Raw genomic sequence first — 18,635 nt, forward strand, 5'->3', positions numbered from 1 at the left:
TTAATAATCCTTTAACACCGTCAAAGAGAGAAATTCAAACATATGTAAAGTCAACCTGCACTGGGCTAGCATGGCGGACTATGGCCTAGTCACCACTAACTTAGGGTCGACTCCAAGCTCCTCAGCGGAGACGTATGAAGAATGAGAATGAATATTGACAGATATTTTACACTCCGCGAAGCTTTTAGTTTCTTTGATCAAACATTTATTTTTGCTCCAAATTAGTACTACAATGTATGCCTAACACTAATCTTACAGCGCTTAATTACAGCTCTTTGCAACTTCGAAAGTAATAAAATGTACCCTTCCTTCCATCCGCCCCTCGCCGCGTTGCCACTCCTCACCTTTCTTCATTAATGTTACCAACTACTTTCCTTACAACTTCACAGATTCGTGTCATTGGGTTTATTACTTATTACTTATTACTAGTTGGCCATTTTTCTCATTTAGGAAATATACCAAAAACTGTACCAATAAAGATTATATATACATAGGAAATAAAAGGAACCTATATTAAAAATTATATGGATAACAAAGCATGTCGCAATTTAGTTACATACCTAGGATCTCAGTAATGTAGTACAGATATATATAATGAACAAATTACCGCTTAGCCAAAATTCTATTTATTTTGGTAATAACGTGGTCAGGCAATGGTACGAGCCTGTTTAATAAATGCCCTTTAACTCTAATCTTGCTTTGTAGGAAAGTACGCATGTGTCCTATGTACCGCATCAAATGAACTACACTATATATAGTAAATTTGTATATAACAATATTTATTTATTAAATTATTACATAATTTAACATAAGATGAAAGTGAAATCAAAGTCGGAATTAATACTTTGACAATAAATTGAATTCAGTAAGCGCGGGCCCACGCGAAATCACTTTCGAGAAAAGTTCTAAGACTTCGTGAAATCCAATAACTACCTTAGACCTGCTGGGACTCATAATGAAGGTTCAGACTTAACTTTGATCATACTACGATTATACTAGAGATTTTCGAAGTAGTAAACTTAATTATTAAAATTGTTTTTTCTCTTTTTTTCCTTCTCTAGTTTACTTTCCACAGATTCAAAAATGCACATTTATATTAGAAACTTTGTTAGAAAAAAGGAACATTTAAAGAACTTAATGAAATTGCGTTTTCTTATTGTTTACTTAAGTGAAGGTTAACATTAACACAAACGACCTTTGCGCGGAAGTGGCGGGGCGTGTAGCTCTCGCTGTAATGCACAATTAATGGCGTAGCTCTGTAGCACCGTAGCACGGTAGCGGCGTAGCACCGTGCGCCGTGCGCCGAGTAATTACATTGCTTTGATGAGGTCCGCCACTTACCGCTATAACTGACGCTGTTTCGATTCTAATTACGTACGCAATCGATGGTCCATATATGATTTAATATGATAATCTATATGCAAATATATGTTAAATTTGTCAAGAGATAAATAAGGCATAGTAAGATTTTTAGGATGTACTTACGACAGCAGAATATCGAGACATCGTCATTTCAAGGTCACTATGAAATAGATAAATATGCTATTAAACTCCTCATAAAATCATATCTTTTAAGGGTATATATAATCTGTGTCTTGTTGTGAATTTATGTCGTAACGATAAGTATGGTCAATAAATTGGTTAATTCGAAAGTTATTTCTTTTAAAAAAGATTACCTCTAAAAAGCAACCGTCAACGAAACAACACTACCATCGAAAAACATAATAAAAAATAAATTGTTATTTTTTCCGGTCGGCTTGAAATAAAATGCCTAAGCAAGCAGGTCGGAGCTTCAAGCTTATTAAAAATTAAAACGTTCCGGCAAATTGGCGGCGGGCAATCACGGGATGTGCAAGCTAGCGATCCCGCGATAAGCGTTGTTTTTACCTTACAGGATTAAGTCAGAGGCTGAAGCGATTTTAACTCAATTGAAAAAAAAACATTCAAGAACAAAGTGTAACTTAACAATTTAAGTAAAATTTAAATAAAACTAACCGTTTAAGTTCACTTAAATAAAATCATAGTAATTTTAAAAAATCCGTTTTGAAGTGCATCTGAGCATAAGGTTCCGCTTTCCACTTCCCGCTTCACTTTGTGCCACAGTCCCGGTGCTCCCTGCTGTCCCCCGTAGAGGCGTAAGAATGCCCGATCAGCAGATTCCCGCCTTGAGATATTGATAAATGATGATTTATTAGAAAATAAACTGTTAAAGGTATTACATAGAATCACTTACTACAAATTCCATTGAAAGTAACAAAAATAACATGATACCCGTATGATACATATCTCTTGGGGTCCAAAAAATCATTACAATATCTTAAATGTAAGTTTCCTAAAATATTAACTGATGATCTACTGATCAGAGTTGAGAGTTCTAAAGAGTTATAATGCTTCATTAGGCATTTCGTTTAAAGCAATTAATATTAATATACTATTGCGTTATTTAAATGTATTAATACGTTTAAATCATCATCGGTGTCTCAGGGGTTAAAGTACTTGATTTGTAATCTGCAGGTCCTGGGTACTAATCTCATCATGTAATATTTTTTTTTACTTACAATTTACATATGTACATTTATCCGACGTACTTACGGTGAAGGAAAACATCGTGATGCAACCTGCTCATATCTGCAAATAAGTTCAAAGATATGTGTGAGGTCAACGACCACGCATTGGGCCAGCGTAGTTGACTATGGCCTAAACACCCCTTTTTTTTTTTTTTTTTTATAGTCAGGAAATGCATTTACGCACGCCTACGCCGGGCGGTGCAATGGCGTAGGGAGTGTGGGACTCGCCGGCCACAGAAGGTGACCAGAATACCCACTAAAACCTGACTGCCCTCTGACGCATCGGGACGGGGCCACGGGCACGCTTTCGCTCTCGTCCGCGGCGGCCTAAACACCCCTAACTTTGGGTAGGATTCGAGACACTCAGTGGTAAAGTATAGAGCTGATGATAGTACGTTTATATAATGATTTATACATAATGCAAATATTAATAATTTGTTTATTGATATTTAAAATTTATGATTTTTCTTTGAAAATAATAAAGTCAAGTCACACTTAGGTAATGGATCTAAGGCCACTCAAGACAAGGTTCAAGTAAAGGATGCCTACTCACGAGAAGCACCACTCGTCTTGCTAAAAGTCAACAAAGCGTCCTTTGTACGAATTATTGAAGCTTATAAAGGAAAAGATGAGTGTGTTTTTAATAATCTTCAATGAGTTAGTCGAGTGCGTCTGTTACCAAAAATATTCCTTGTTCAAGCACTGCTCCTAACTTTGCTTGTTAAAATGCTAAATGTAAAATAACTTCTCGCGACTTTGTTGCAAAATATTATGATTGATTTATTAAGTATCTTGAAGATAAAATTTTTACAATATATGTACATCATAGACACGGGAATGGAAAGTAAAATCTTGATTCATCATCATCAGCTCACTATACGTCCCCACCGAAGGTTCGGTGCTTACCCTAAGGTAAGGGGTAAAAAATAAATTTAGTGTTTAACACATATAACTATGTAATTTTATGAAAAGGAAGTCATTTGCTCCTTAAATATAGTTTTTAATAATAATAATAATATAAAAACTTTATTGCCATAAAAAAAAAACTGAACAAAATTATACAACACACTGTTATACAGAGATAGTGCTGGCAAAAGGGGGTGGCTCAACTTTTACGTGTGCGCGTTAGTGTGTAATAATAAATATTTTCATTTTCATTTACATAATTACTTTAAAATATTTAAATTTTTAAGAAGTCATAGTTTGGATCCATATAGTTATTAAATATCAACAAGGCTTCAGATAAATACACACTAACTATCGCTCGTGACTCCGCCCGCGCGGAATTAAAAAAACTTAGTTGTATATGTATTCTTTCAGGCTATGTTCTACATTTATTTTAAATTTCAGCGAGATTCATGCAGCCGTTTTGGAGATACCTCCTATCAAATATCCATCCACCAAAACGTTTGTATTTATAATCCACATACATTTATTTATCATATTTTTAATATAATACATTTCATATCCAAAAAAAAAATACAAAACACATTATATTAAAAATAGAACACCACCGGCTGCGGAATCCCATGACTCAAACAACAAGTGGTCAGGGCTATAGAGACAGGAACCTTCTAACGATGGGCGCGGTTTCTAGGATAACTGCCTTTTATATTAATAACATTAAACGAATTACCATAATTAATAAAAATAGTTTCGATAAATCTTTATCTGTTATTTGTAAGTGTAAATACCGACTTCGTTAATTATTCTCTATTATCTCGGAATGTCCACTGCATCAATTATGTAGGGTGAAGCGATGCAAAGGGGTCGTTAGTTAACTGAATACCTAATGCCGAGCACTTAGACTTACAGAGGCAGACAGTTAAAAGTATTACACTTCGACTCTATCTTCGACTAGGATGACTTCACTTTGCAATTTTTTTGGATACATAAGTAAAAACTTAATTTATGTTATTAGTATTGTTAAGAAGGAATTACGAAAATGTGCCAGTGTATTGACGCAACACTAGCCTTACTAAAATATCGACGTTTATGTCCCCTCACTATTCGTTCTGACACGGGACTTTAGAACAAAAGCATTTGCACCAAATGATTCTTACTAATACTGTCTAAAAGCATCGATAGAAGATTGAAATTAGGCCGATGTAAAATTTAGAAAAGAAAAGTCGTTTAAATAAACAACTTACTAGCATGTGCCCAAATAATCTAGTAGCCTTTTCAATGCAAACAAACGAACAATCAAATCGTCCCTCTTTATAATACAAAGTGCAAATTAAAGTTAAAAATTATTATTTTTGTTCATTTAATGCTGTGCAGTTAAAACGATTGTTGTGAAGCAGGCTTTATGGTTATTATAACACTACCGATGTCTTTTATTTGAATCTTACAGTGTTATAGAGTCAAAATCTTTTAACATACAAAGGGGCTAAACATATCTCTTATATGATAGTTTGCTATACCACATTTAGTCATAAATAGTAAGGGAATTTAATTCTTTACACATGCGATACAGCGAGATAAATCGCAGGGCTAGTTCATAAAAAAGTTTACAATCGTTTGTTTTTTTTTTGTTGAACCTATGTTCATCTGTGTGCTGCTCCCCAAGGGATGGCGGGCCATCGGCGAATCAATTAAATATCCATGCAATCGCGTAGCCTCCCCCGGGCGGCCTCTACACATAAACAAACCTTTTTTATTGCACACAACTTTTTTATGTTGCTTTCTTTTTCGCCTGAACATATACGAAAAGGATCTTAATTCAGACAACTGTTTACTGTTCATCGGACATTTTATTAGCTTTCTTAAGCAATACTTTGTCTCTATTTGTGTTAAGGAATCCTATATCTAGAATTAATTTACACATTTTTTTTATTAAATCTAATTGGCAGCGTGTCAGTCACCTGGTGTTAAGTAACCATTGTCCATAGACAGCAAACGCGACAACGTACTATAACAAAACATATGTAGCTTAGGAAAAACCTAAGACACTGTTCTGTCTATATTTGTCTCTTAACACGATCAGTGCCATCGACTCGCCTGGAAATTTCTATTGAGAAAGATATACTAACATTGAAAATGCTTACAGGTCTGAACATGTTTACAAATTTCAATTGTTCGTTTTTCAAATTTGTCTCGCTCTTCTTTTGTTTTATTAAAAAAGTCTTTTTTGGACTTAAATAAATGAGAATGTAGAACATTTATCTTAGTTGCTCAGTTCGCCTGCACTCAGATGCGTTGTGCAGACGTTATCAGACTATTAAATATTTATTCCCCAGCACTTTAAGACTAAAACTAGGTGCTTATAATATATTAAACATAAAACAAGTACTTCAAAAGTCAGATCTACTTAGTTCTAGATATTTTAAAATATCATTTAATAAAAAAAATCACACAATACACAGTACTGAAAAACAAACAAACATAATTATTGGAAAAATAAAACGTTAACTCATTCCGAAGTATGATTAATTAAACGTGTGGTTCCCTTTGTAGTACGGATACACGGAATTTTATAAGTTTGCAACGTTAATTTTGTGTTAACACGTAATTGGTCATGTGACCATTTTTAAAACATTACTAATAAATTACAATTATTTACATATATTAAAATTAAAATAAATTATTAGCGTTGTAGTTTCTGTTACTTAATTTTTTTTTTCGTAACATTTTCGATGCATGTCAAAGTTTTTATTAAAGTTGAATAATATCGAAATATCAAAATGACGTACGTATTCCAAATGAAATTAAGTAACATTTTAACTTCCTTTTAGAGACAGAATTTTGTATTGCGTGATAATTATTCTCGACTTAAGCTGACGTGTAAAACACGTTAAGAAAACAAAGTTGGTCAGCTCACGTCTGCGGCCAGGAAATGGAAAAGTACCTAAGGCCCGTCGTACACAAGGTGATTTAAAATTTCGAAAGCTGACGATTTTATTTTAGCAATATCAAAGAGTTTTGGACACAGACATACGTTACCGACGTATTTGTTATCGTCAAAGCCGCAACTTGTTTAGCAAGATCGTCTCTACAATTTTCAAGATGGCGGAGCAAATCTATACTATGCCTATGCCTGTACTGACCGAAAAGACGACTCGCGTCGAAAATTCGACTTTGTAAGTATAGAGTTTCAAAGATTTACTTTGCCTTGTGTATTAAGGGCCTAAAGCTTGATGCAGCCTGCGTTATTGCTTTATTTTACATTTGTACACAAATATCTATATATTTCTAAGACAGAAACAGATGTCTATTAAACTTTGATACGAAGTTCTAAAAATAAACTTTCCCTACAAAATATATTCAATAAGATAAAAAAAATGTCTTAATTGATACTTATTTGCACATTATAAATTATTTAATATATACTAACAGTTGTTCGCGACTTCGTATGTGTGGAATCAAATAAAAATCTGGAAAGAATTTTTCAAATTGGTTCAGTAGTTTCGGAGTCTATCCAATACAAACAAACAATCAAATCTTTCTTCTTTATAGTATTTATGTGGACAAACATGTAACCACGTCGGGTTTATCAGCTGAGGAAGGCTTTGCGGTATCTTCGTATAGACGTAAATACACTCCTCGGTCTGTTATCTTGCCTCTTTGATTCAGTGCATCCCAGTTGAAGGGCTCCAATGTTTTATTGCCGACTGATCAATGATACGTGAACTGTGGGAGTTAAACTAACTCATATGTACCGCTCAAGAATTTTATGATGACATTTCAAGAGTTAAGAAAGATATAAAAATGTTTTATGGATAGAAATCTGATTGTTGTTTGATATTTGAAAATTCTAAGCTTTTTCTAATAATAGTAAAGGTTATATATAAAATATATGAGGGCAAAAATATATATTATATTATAGTCATAATATGTTATATCTGGCAGTACGAAAAACATTGGCCTTCTTTTAAAAAAAAAACATCAAAAAGGGTAACCTTTAGGGCCTTAGTAAACAGTATCACAAACAGACAGAAAGTACAAGCCTATGTCCTCGGGCCGTCATATCGCAATGTCTAAAAAAAATATAGCAATAAATTTAGTAATTCCGTTGTTTTGCGCCAAAAGAATACGTTCCGTTCGCTTTGAATACATTTCTCTTTTACATGTTATTTTCTACTTTCATCCGATACAATTGTATTGTAGATTAGTCTTATCAAATTTATCGGATAAACCGTCAAATATTTTTTTTTGTTTTTTACTACAAATCAGATAAAAATGCCAATATTGCAAAAAGTATGACGCTACATAAGAAATTCTTACGTAAAAAAAATAAAACCGAATTGAGAATATTCTATTAACTGTTGGTTTTTAAGACCGAAATCTCCGTTAATTTGACAATAATAAATAATAATCTCAGAAACCAACGGTAAGACTTTCAACAACGAATAGCTCCCGCAAGAACATCTTAAATGACCTTGAAAAAATACTATCGTCATTTACTTTAAACACTTTTTTAATCACCTGTTGTAAACAAGAGGCTTCTGAGTAGAATTAAAGCAGATTACACTGAATCTCGGCGTAATGTTAACGGAAATCTAATCTACGCTTGTTCACTGTAATTAGCTTGAGTAACAATTACGAAGGTTGTAAGGCTACAAGACCACCTAATTTCTATGTGAAATTTGCTTAAGACAATCCATAAAAGTGTTTATATAGAATTTGTAATCAATTCAACGTTTACTTGAATAACTTAGAAGTATAAGTATTGACGTTATTATGTTTTAATGAATTACTTACTGACTTGAATTTAAAAATAAACTTAATTACCTTATGTGTTCATCCAAACTATGTTCTACATCTATACCAAATTTCAGCGAGATCCATTGAACCGTTCCGGAGATACCTTCTTAGAAACATCCATGCATCCGTCCATCCATCCACTTAAACATTTGCATTTATATTAGTAAGATAGTAAGATAAAATATTAGTAAGGTTATTATATATATCAACAAATTATGTAAATAAAATTAAATATAATATCACTTATATTTGTGTGTATATTTAGATATATAGGGCGCTAAATGTATGAGATTAAGAAGCCGTCACCTGGACGGTAAATCTGGATTAATGTGCGCGCTCCGATGCACTTGCTGCGATTAATGCACAACTATCAATACTTGTGAAGACAGATCACGAGCGAGCAAGTGCTTGCCTGATTAATTTTGCACACAATCAGAATTAACAACCTACTTATATATACCGATATTTTTTAAATATGAACAATTAATAACAAAGATGTATTGCCTTTATGTGTCCCTGGTTCGAATTTAATGTTGTGTTTATATAAAATGCGTGCATAAAGCACTAACAGTTGAATGTTATTACATATACTAGAACTAAAACTAATACTAATATTATAAATGCGAATGTATAGATGGATGGATGGATGTTTGTTTGAAGGTATCTCCAGAATAGCTGAACTGATCTCGATGAAATTTGGCATACATATAAAATATAGTCTGGAAGAATACAGGCTACTGTATTTTTTTTTAACTCCGCGCAGACGTAGTAGGACGATAGCCAGTATATAATAAAAATAATACAATATATTCTAGGAAAAAATAAGTTTTTTTTTTTAAATTCTGAATGATGTGTTTAAACAGGCGACTGTACCAGGTTATCAGAGCTGTCCAAATAATAATAAATCACAGATTTGTTTGAAGGAATTATAACCACGTTTACTGTTTGCACGTCGGACTTTGTGATACCAGGCGACCATAAATCCAAGGATATTAACCTGCGTCAAGTGAGCGCGTTGTAAGGGCTCGCCTGATTTATACGTAACGGTCCACCTTATCGACACTACATCTACTTTTCTTTACATATACTCGTTTTATACTGAAGATAAATTACTTTCGTTTAGCAAAGTTTTACATAACTGTACTATTTACCGTGGGTTTCTGAAATCAATCAATTTAAAACATATTTTGAAAATTTAAATACGATTTACTTCATACATCTCTCGGTAAGTTTGAATTTGTACTTGGGCTTGGTCTAAGCTATTTGTCAACTAACGTCATCGTTTATTCTCTATTTGAAAAAACTTTCTATTGGTAAAAGAATTAATAAAATTTCTTTAGTACTATTTCTGTTTACTCCGTACAAATAAATAAACAAATACTTCTTCATTTATAATACCAATACATTCCGATAAAGTTAAATTAATAAATAAATGTAAATAAAATTTTATTCCAAACTGTATACTTGTATTTTTCAAACATTTCAATCTAAAGATAAAACAGTTAAGTATCCATTAAGTGCAATATAATTATGATAAGGAATACATTCAGATTACTACCCGATCGAAGTAAAGACAGTTCACCAGTGGGAGAGCCCGCTTTAATATCTTCACAAGAACTGTCCGTTTCGGCCGGTGCCACGATCACACAGAAAACAGACGTGAAGTGGAAGCAATTTCGCGTTTCATCTGATGAGTGTCTCGGAGGCCTAATTTTAGTAATTTTTCCCTTCCTGCCTTTTTTCTTATAAGGAAAGGATGGGAAGTAAAATAGATTTTCTAGTGCAGTGTGAAGGGAAATTATTGTCTTTCTGTGCACCCTCCGTCGATTAAAGGTAGGCAACGTATATACAACGTTGCATATGCAATTGCGTGTATCTATGGGCAACAGTCAAATCGCTATTTTAGCGATTTCGTTAATGGGAGAGGCACCTCAAGAAGAAGAAGAAGCGATGTCAAGTGGTTGCACGCTCGTTGCCACTATATGACATAGAAAAACAAACAGAAAGTACCTAGGTAGCTAAATAAAAGTTAGCTAGTGTTGTCTATTCCCAAAGCTATTTTGCTTATCAATGAGTCTATCGATATTTAATAAGTTACCATAGTATATGTCTGTTGTCACGACCTGTGTGTGAAATGAGATTTAGCTTTAACAAGTAATAAATAACAATGAAGCAGAGGACAGCGCGTCTGTCCGTCCATCTCATCATGTTCACTCTCTATGAATAGAGAATTGTGCCATCAATTTCTAAGGTATCCAAAAATTTTGCATCAAAGTTCACATAAACTGTATTATATTGTACTTTTTAGCATGCTAGCTATTGTTGGGTTCGCTTGAAAAACGAATGACAAAAGTTAAAAAAAAATATCTTAAGTGTAAATAAAACAAAAGAATAAATAATAAAAGTTGTAGTATAACTTCAACATGAAGGAGTTTCTCAGTTAGTTTTTATGTTTTCTTCAAATCCTTTGACTATTCGGATTGGGAGCCTACCCTAAGTTAGAGGTGATTAGGCCACAGTCAACCACGCTGACCCAGCGCTGGCGACTTCGTTGTCTTTGAATTTCTTCACAGATGTATGCAGGTTACATCAAGATGTTTTCCCTCGAAGGGATTCGAACCAAGGACTTGCAGATTATAAGTCAAGTGCCTAACTTCCAAGCCTCCGGTGCTCAACAAAATACATAAGAACAACTAAACGAAATATCTGATAATACATAAATGCTCTGTACATTAAACATATATAGAAGTAAAAGCTTTGTCTGAAATAATAGAGGAAGCGATTAATAAACGGAAAGGTTGTTTGAAATAACAAATCTCGCCATACATTAGGCCGCCTTTCGAAGGATATTGGATATATAAATAAAACGCAGCGGCCGCGGGTCGGCCCGCTATGTATCATGCGCCGACCCATACATGTCCACTTGACAAAATGCCTGATTCCTGTGATGTACATATATGAAAAATATTCTCATATCTTAGTAATATTAAAAATGCGATTGTTTGATGGATGGATGTTTGTTATAATGTGTCTTCAGAAGGGCTGCATGAATCTTGCTGAAATTTTGCAACCTGGAAGAACATATAGGCTAATAAAGTTTTTTTTTTAAATTTGCGCCGACAGAGTTGGAGACGACCGCTGGTAATATTACAAATGCGAATGTTTGGAGGGATAGATGGATTTTTTTATTATAAATGCTTACAATCTCTCTTAAAGCTAGTAATTTTTTTTAAATCAAGTTTCTCAAAAAATTATGCAAACATTTTGTACACAGAAAACTAAAAAACAATTTCACTTAGCGACTAAATTGATAAGAAATATTAATTTTACAACAACACTAAAAGTTTCTATTTCAAGTTGTTACGGAGCTTAACTTCAATGTTGTACAAGAGGCAAAAACTTCAGATTCTAACCAACCAAGTACTAAAGTTTAAGTCAACCTAAAAAACACATCAAAAGTTTTCTTCTAATACCAACTTAAAGTTAAGGTAAAATATTTTCATGTTGGCCAATTTGGTTAATGATTTTAGTTTGAAGATTGTTGTTGTAAAATTGTGAAAAAATTGTTATGAAAACAAGCATTTCTAATAATAATATTGCAAAGGAACAAATAGTTCTTTAAGATTGCTAACTTACTCTATTTAAAATAAAAACCTATTTACAACGACAACCTATTAAAAATAAAAACAAATTGACCTTTTAAATAACCTTCATTTGACCGGCAAAATAACCCGTTTGTATTACACCAAATATGTATTTATTTCGTTCAAAAATTGGTTCAATTACAAGCATGAGACTGTATATAAAAGCTAAAAAAATAGTAATTTCAATAGAACTGTACGAACCCTTAGGCGGGCATTCGTTTTGTGACGCGGAATCAGATAACGTTGTTCACTCGAAATAGGCAATTTTACATTTACACGATATTTGTACGCGAAACGAAATGTTATTTATACATAGAAATGCAAAGATCATATTTGTAAATAATATCTAAACTATTTTATTATAATAATAAAATTTGAGAGTCTGTATGTATGTATTTCCTGATAACAAAAACCCATTTTTTTTGTCTGTCTATATGTATGTCCACAAGACCACGTTTGTTCTTGGTAACCTCCGGAACGGCTGGACCGACTGGAAGGTAGCTAATGCAAGCAGCCATATTATAGGCTACTTTTTTCTGCGCTGACGAAGTCGAGAGTGACCGCAAGTATAAGATATTTAGAATTTACTGGATGATTATGGTTAAATATTTATTTTAGTATAGTAAGTAATGACGAATTCATATTGAAGGTATACAAAATAAGGTATAAGTAAGGTAAGCGTACACCGTCTTTAAAAGCCGGCAACGCATCTGCGGTTCCTCTGTCGTTGCGGATGTCCATGGGCATCGGATAAAATAATATTAGGCGATTCTTTGTTCGTTTCCCCTTTTGGCCTCTTCTCCTATAAAAAAAAAGTAGAGGGTGTACAACTGTGTACAAGTGATACACATTTTTTCAATTCTCTCACATTCTCTGATAAAAAAGTAATGTTATATTTGACTACAACTATACTTCCGTGAAAGAACTTCTTTACCAGTTATTGTAAAAAACTTATTTTGAATGGTAACCGCCAAATAAAAGAAAACTTTCAAACAGAAATCACTCGCTGTAATCTTGACCCGACTGGCAAATTGGTAAATTGAGATTTGTAATTGAACAGAAAAGTTCGATTTAACGATCAAATGTTCGTTTAACTTAGCCGTGCTTAATAGTTTGTGCTTAATTACTTGACCAGTTAACTACAGCAAGTACTTTATTGCTTCGACGTTATCGAACTTAATTATCGTTGAAAAACTGAAAAAAAAATAACTACGCTTCATGTTATTGCCTACATATAGTATATTATTTTCAACGCCTTGGATATAAACTGATATATAAACACGGCTAAACACTCACGTATATTCGTCCCGAGGCGGCACCGACTAGTTTCAAGCCCATCGGGGGCCCTTCATCAGGATGAGTGGTACTGGTATTATTTCGCGGATGCGGCCCGTCGTTCACTGAATCATCGTTTGAATAATTTAATAGGCTTCGATATAATTTTATTATTTTTTAAGCTTTCGTTGTATGGCTGCCTAATATCATTTTGAATTTAGAAACAAAAGCGTTCTTCTAATCAGTCCTTTTAAAATCCAAAATCTGATCTCTGTATACTGTATATTCAGTCTATATTAGTTATTACAAATGTAGAGACGAACTTGAGTGTAGGTCGAGAGGAACATCCTGGCTTAAGAACCTTTTCATAGCCGCGTTATCAAGGATTTTTTTTATATCATAAGGTGGCAAACTAGCGAGCGGCCCCCGAAATCGCTGAAATAGCGAAGCGACCGTTGCCCACAGACATATGCAATTGCATATGCGTTGCCTACCTTTAATCGACGGAGGAGAGGATGCACAGAAAGAAAATATTTTCCCTTTCCATGCATCCTCACATCCGGAAAGTCCACTTCCACTTCCCATCCTTTCCTTATAAGAAAACGGGTGGGAAGGGAAAGAGAACTAAATTAGGCCTCCGGGACGCACACTCATCAGACGAAACGCGGAATTGCTTCCACTTGACGCCTGTCTTCTGTGTGGTCGTGGTATTTCACCGGGCGAGCCGGGCCAATTTGTGCGAAGATGTTAAAGAAGGCTCTACCACTGTAAAATTGAATTTTCGCATGCAAGTTACCTTAATGATCGCCGACCTTCGAAAGAAGATGGGACTGTAAGAAAACAAGAAGTCGAACCTAAATAAGCGAGAGTCGAAGAGACGGCTATATTTATCTCGCTTATAGAAGTTACTCTCTAACCTGAGTTTCTCACTTATGGAGGTCATTTTCAGAACCGGACAAAGACGGTTACAGTGGTTTCTCGTGTATCTTGTTTCGACTATCTTCAGACTTAACAATAATATTTGCTACTCAAAAAAATTCTATTATCGAAGATATGTTTAGTTAAACTACAAAGCCCAAGTTCGTAAATTTAAGCGAATAACTTATAAGTGATCGGATAAAAGTGTTCTTCGCTCGGTGAAACATTTTATGAAAAATATGAACTACATTTTAAATTTAATATTGAAACAAATATCCTGTCAGCGCTTGCTGTTGCTTCTCAAACGTTGAAAAATGTTCCGCAACAGAAATTACTCCGCTACTAAGTCCACTAACTCTTTTATCAAAGCAATAAAACACACTTGTACATTATAACGGCGTCCTAAAATCTACGACGGCATTATAACAGACCATTGTGCTTATTATTTTCCTTCTTTAAAAGATATCTTAGCCGTTACTTGTATAATGTCTTAATATATATTACTTTAAAAGACCAAAGGTGATAAGCAACGAGTATTGTAAAGTTCTTGTAATAAAAGACAAAATATAAATAAACAAACTGTCGCCCGTGACTCCGTCCGCATGGCATTAAAAAACTTAATAATTATTATATCTATGTATTCTTTCAGACTATGTTCTACATCTATGCCTTTCAGCAAGATCCATGCAGCCCGTCTAGAGATGTCTTCTAACAAATATCCATCCATCTATCCATCCAAACATTCACATTTATAATTTTAGTTAGATATAGATTGACGTAACAACGTTACAAATGTCCGAATCATTATTGCATTGGTAAAATAGATCTAACCATAGTTATCTTTAGTCCCACAAAATGATTGCTCCTCCTGAGTTTCATATCTTTAATCATCATCAGCTCACTATACGTCCCCACCGAGGGGCTCGGAGCCTACCCTGAGTTAAGGGTGATTAGGCCATAGTCAACTTCACACATATCTTTGAATTTCTTCTCAGATATGTGCAGGTTGCATCACGATGTTTTCCTTTGCCATAAGAACATCAGATAATTGTACATATGTAAATCTGAAATTGCAAGTCAAGTGCTTGACCCCTGAGCCACCGACGCTGATGTTTTTTAAACACATCAAAACTAGGTAACAATTACTTGGAAAACTTGATATAGCTTTAAAATCTCTATAAAGTAAAAGAACGTTTCTTTTTTATGTAACCAACGAGAGAGTAAAAATTGTTACAAATACAGGATGTAACAAATGAGGTGTACAATCACCGCAACCCCTGATTTATACAAAACGAGCATCTCATAACTCTGTAAAGCTTTTAATAGCTTTCCTATTCCTACGTAACAGGCCATTAGGCTGTCTCGAAAATTAATGGCGGAATTTTTTTATGTATTTACAGGTTACAGAACACTGTCTACTCTTAGCCAATATAAATAAAAAGTATAAAATGATCATCGCAATACAAACTAGATTAAAACACACCCCTTATTTAGCGCAAAATCCACTATACTTTTTTTATTAACAAGCAGTTATAATGCATCTTCAATTATCACTATGCTGACAGTATTATGACGACGATTTACAAGTATCGAAATGGTCAGGTTTGAATATAAAACAAAATAAATTAAGTCAAAATCTGCCTTAAGATCTTTTTAAGACGGTACATTATAAGATTGGCGTAAACATTTCTGACAATAGTCGTATGCGGCGTATTGCGGTCCATACATGCATGTGATGCCGGCGCAGTGGGCGGTGAGCCGAGTGACGTCATGCCAGTCACGTGGCCGGCTAGCCACAATACCTTAGCGTTATGTTGTCCTGGTACATGGACATTACTTGCCCTTTGATTATTCTAGAATGAATTTCAGGAATTGTCTAATCCAATTACTAAACATCTACTGAGTCCTTTAATTTCACGTAATTATTAGATTGTTAAATTCAGGATTAACCGTGGGTTTCTAAGACCAAAATCGCTGTATTAAAGATATCGTCATCCCTGTCATTATCTTTGACAAAACAGAGATAACATAATGTTTTAAACGCAGCTTTTTGGTTTTAAAAACCCACTATTAACCGTATAATTCAATTTTTCTGTGTCAAATGATTTAGAGTAGTATCAAATCAATAATATTTAAAAAATGTTTTCAGGCCAATAAAAAATAATACTTGTGTATGCATGTAAAATATTAATTTAAAAACACACTTTTACTACGTCAGAATGTTTTAATTTTTGCTATATATCTGATTTTTAACGTTAAAATGCTATTAAACGCTCAGCCCTAAGGCAATTGCTTTTGTGACAGAAAATCTGATAAACTTGTTCAACCGAAATAGGCTTCTAAATTGACACGCAATATAGGTCTGTAACAGATTTAAATATATAAATAAGTACTATAACAAAGTGCTGTCAGTAATCATTCTTCTTACTAATATCATAAATGCGAATGTTTGGATGGATGTATGTTTGTTTGAAGGTATCTTCTGAACAGCTGCATAGATCATACTAAAACTTGGCAGAGATGTAGAACATAATCTGGAAGAACACATAGACTACTTACTTACTAATTAAGTTTTTTAATAAAGCACGGACGGAGTCTCGGGCGACAGCTAGTACTAAAATAAAAAAGTCCTGTGTTATCCTTGATTAACTGAAAGATATAAGACAATCATTAAGTTATATTTCTACTAGGAGACAACATAGTACTTTGTTTATTTTGACCACATCCCTTATTCGTATCGGAAACGCAAACGCGACACACAAATGAACGAACGCACTGATTTATGCTAATAGGGCAACTTTTAATTTAGCAAAGCTTTTAATGTCTTACCCACTTCTTTACAGAGGCCCATAAAGCTGTCCGCGTCTATATTTATTGCGCCTTACATACGCTTTATTTGGACTGTTTGCTGTTTTGAGCACCTTATATAAATCACATTTTTATATTCAAGGTATATTTTTATGATGCTGCCATGAAATGTAAATTTATTATTTGTTTATTTATTAAGATAAATATATGTATAACAAATATATCCATCGCTGTTTAAATATTTATTCGTACGATATGTATTTCCTCAATTTTGAATATAAAATAAATAGAGAGTTATGTTAATTGAGGTTTGCTTTTTACCTATATTTATATATGACTATATTTATATATGAAAAAAACATATATATATATATGTTTTTTTCTACTTGTAAATGTAACTGTCGTTGTACCGATACAATAGTCATAATGACATGGAGACATAGTGTAAATTTCTATCTATGAAAATGAAGATTTCTTTTCTTTCTCTATTCAGAATGGTCTGACTGATCTGGATTAAATTAGGAACATAGATAAATGAGAGAGATGAAATAGCGTATTGTCTACTACATAAGTTTTTTTTTCTTGAGCGACATTTAGTGCACACTTATATCTAAAACTATTTAATATATATTTTACGAAACTTAATCCCGAAGGTCACGAAGGGAAACCTTGAAGAAAATTGCTTTCATTTAACAAAAGGCACGCGACGAGATCTCAATAGTTATGGAGTATCAGCTGAGAGCCTATAGAAATATCTTCAAAGAATGTTTTTGTGTTATACAACGAATTATACATACAAAAGAAACTACGATTTACAATAAATAATACTCCAGTAGTGGTATTTCATAAGATTTCTTTAGCAAAAGGACGAGTAAGATATGAGAAGTGTTCATTTGATGTGAAATTGATGATTTTATTTAACAAGAAATTGAAAGTTGAAACATTAGTAAAACATAGTGTCATGGAAGGAAGAGTGGAGCGTCCTACTATAGGGAAAAGAGAACGAAGATGATAATAGCGTTATCTCTCTTTTTCTCTTTCAAAATTACAGTAATAGACAACAATTATAGTCTCGTCGACGTAGCGATAATGTGGCAATCTGCTACGTGCGTAGCAGCGTAGCTGTTGGCTGTTACGAAATCAATTTGGCAGAAAGAAAACTAACAATAAAATGCAATAAACTTAAAAATCCACGCAATGACTTCATGAATTTTTCAAGAAGTAACACACAGTCAAGCAAGTCTCAATTCTAATATAGTTAATGTGTTTAAATGTACTTTCTAGCATTCGTTCTATGAATAATTCAAGACGATGCACACCGCCACATGTTCAAATACAAATAATATTTCACAATACTATTGTATTATTTAATTTTATCAAATTTAAAAATAATACTTAAGCAAAATGATTTTGAACATTTTAGTCCTTTCGTGGACGAGGTATCGTAAATCTTCGAAACTAATTTTTTATCCTTGCATCGTGAACGCGAAAGAACCTTACTCTTGCTGTGATTCAAAATATTTTCAACCTCTAACTGTCGCGTTTTAGTATGACTTAACGTGTACTACCAAGTCATCAAAATACTATAATGATAATTTTAATGTAAGAATTTAATCTCATAACGGAGATTTTACAAAATAAACTGTTGGATTTTTCTTACCAAAAATGTAACAAAAAGACTTCAAGAGCGAAAGTGCATTTGCTTGTAGGTACATTTTAG

Source organism: Papilio xuthus, unplaced genomic scaffold (genome assembly GCF_000836235.2).
Source record: "Papilio xuthus unplaced genomic scaffold, Pxut_1.1 DF826961.1, whole genome shotgun sequence".
Classification (NCBI taxonomy): Eukaryota; Metazoa; Arthropoda; class Insecta; order Lepidoptera; family Papilionidae; genus Papilio; species Papilio xuthus.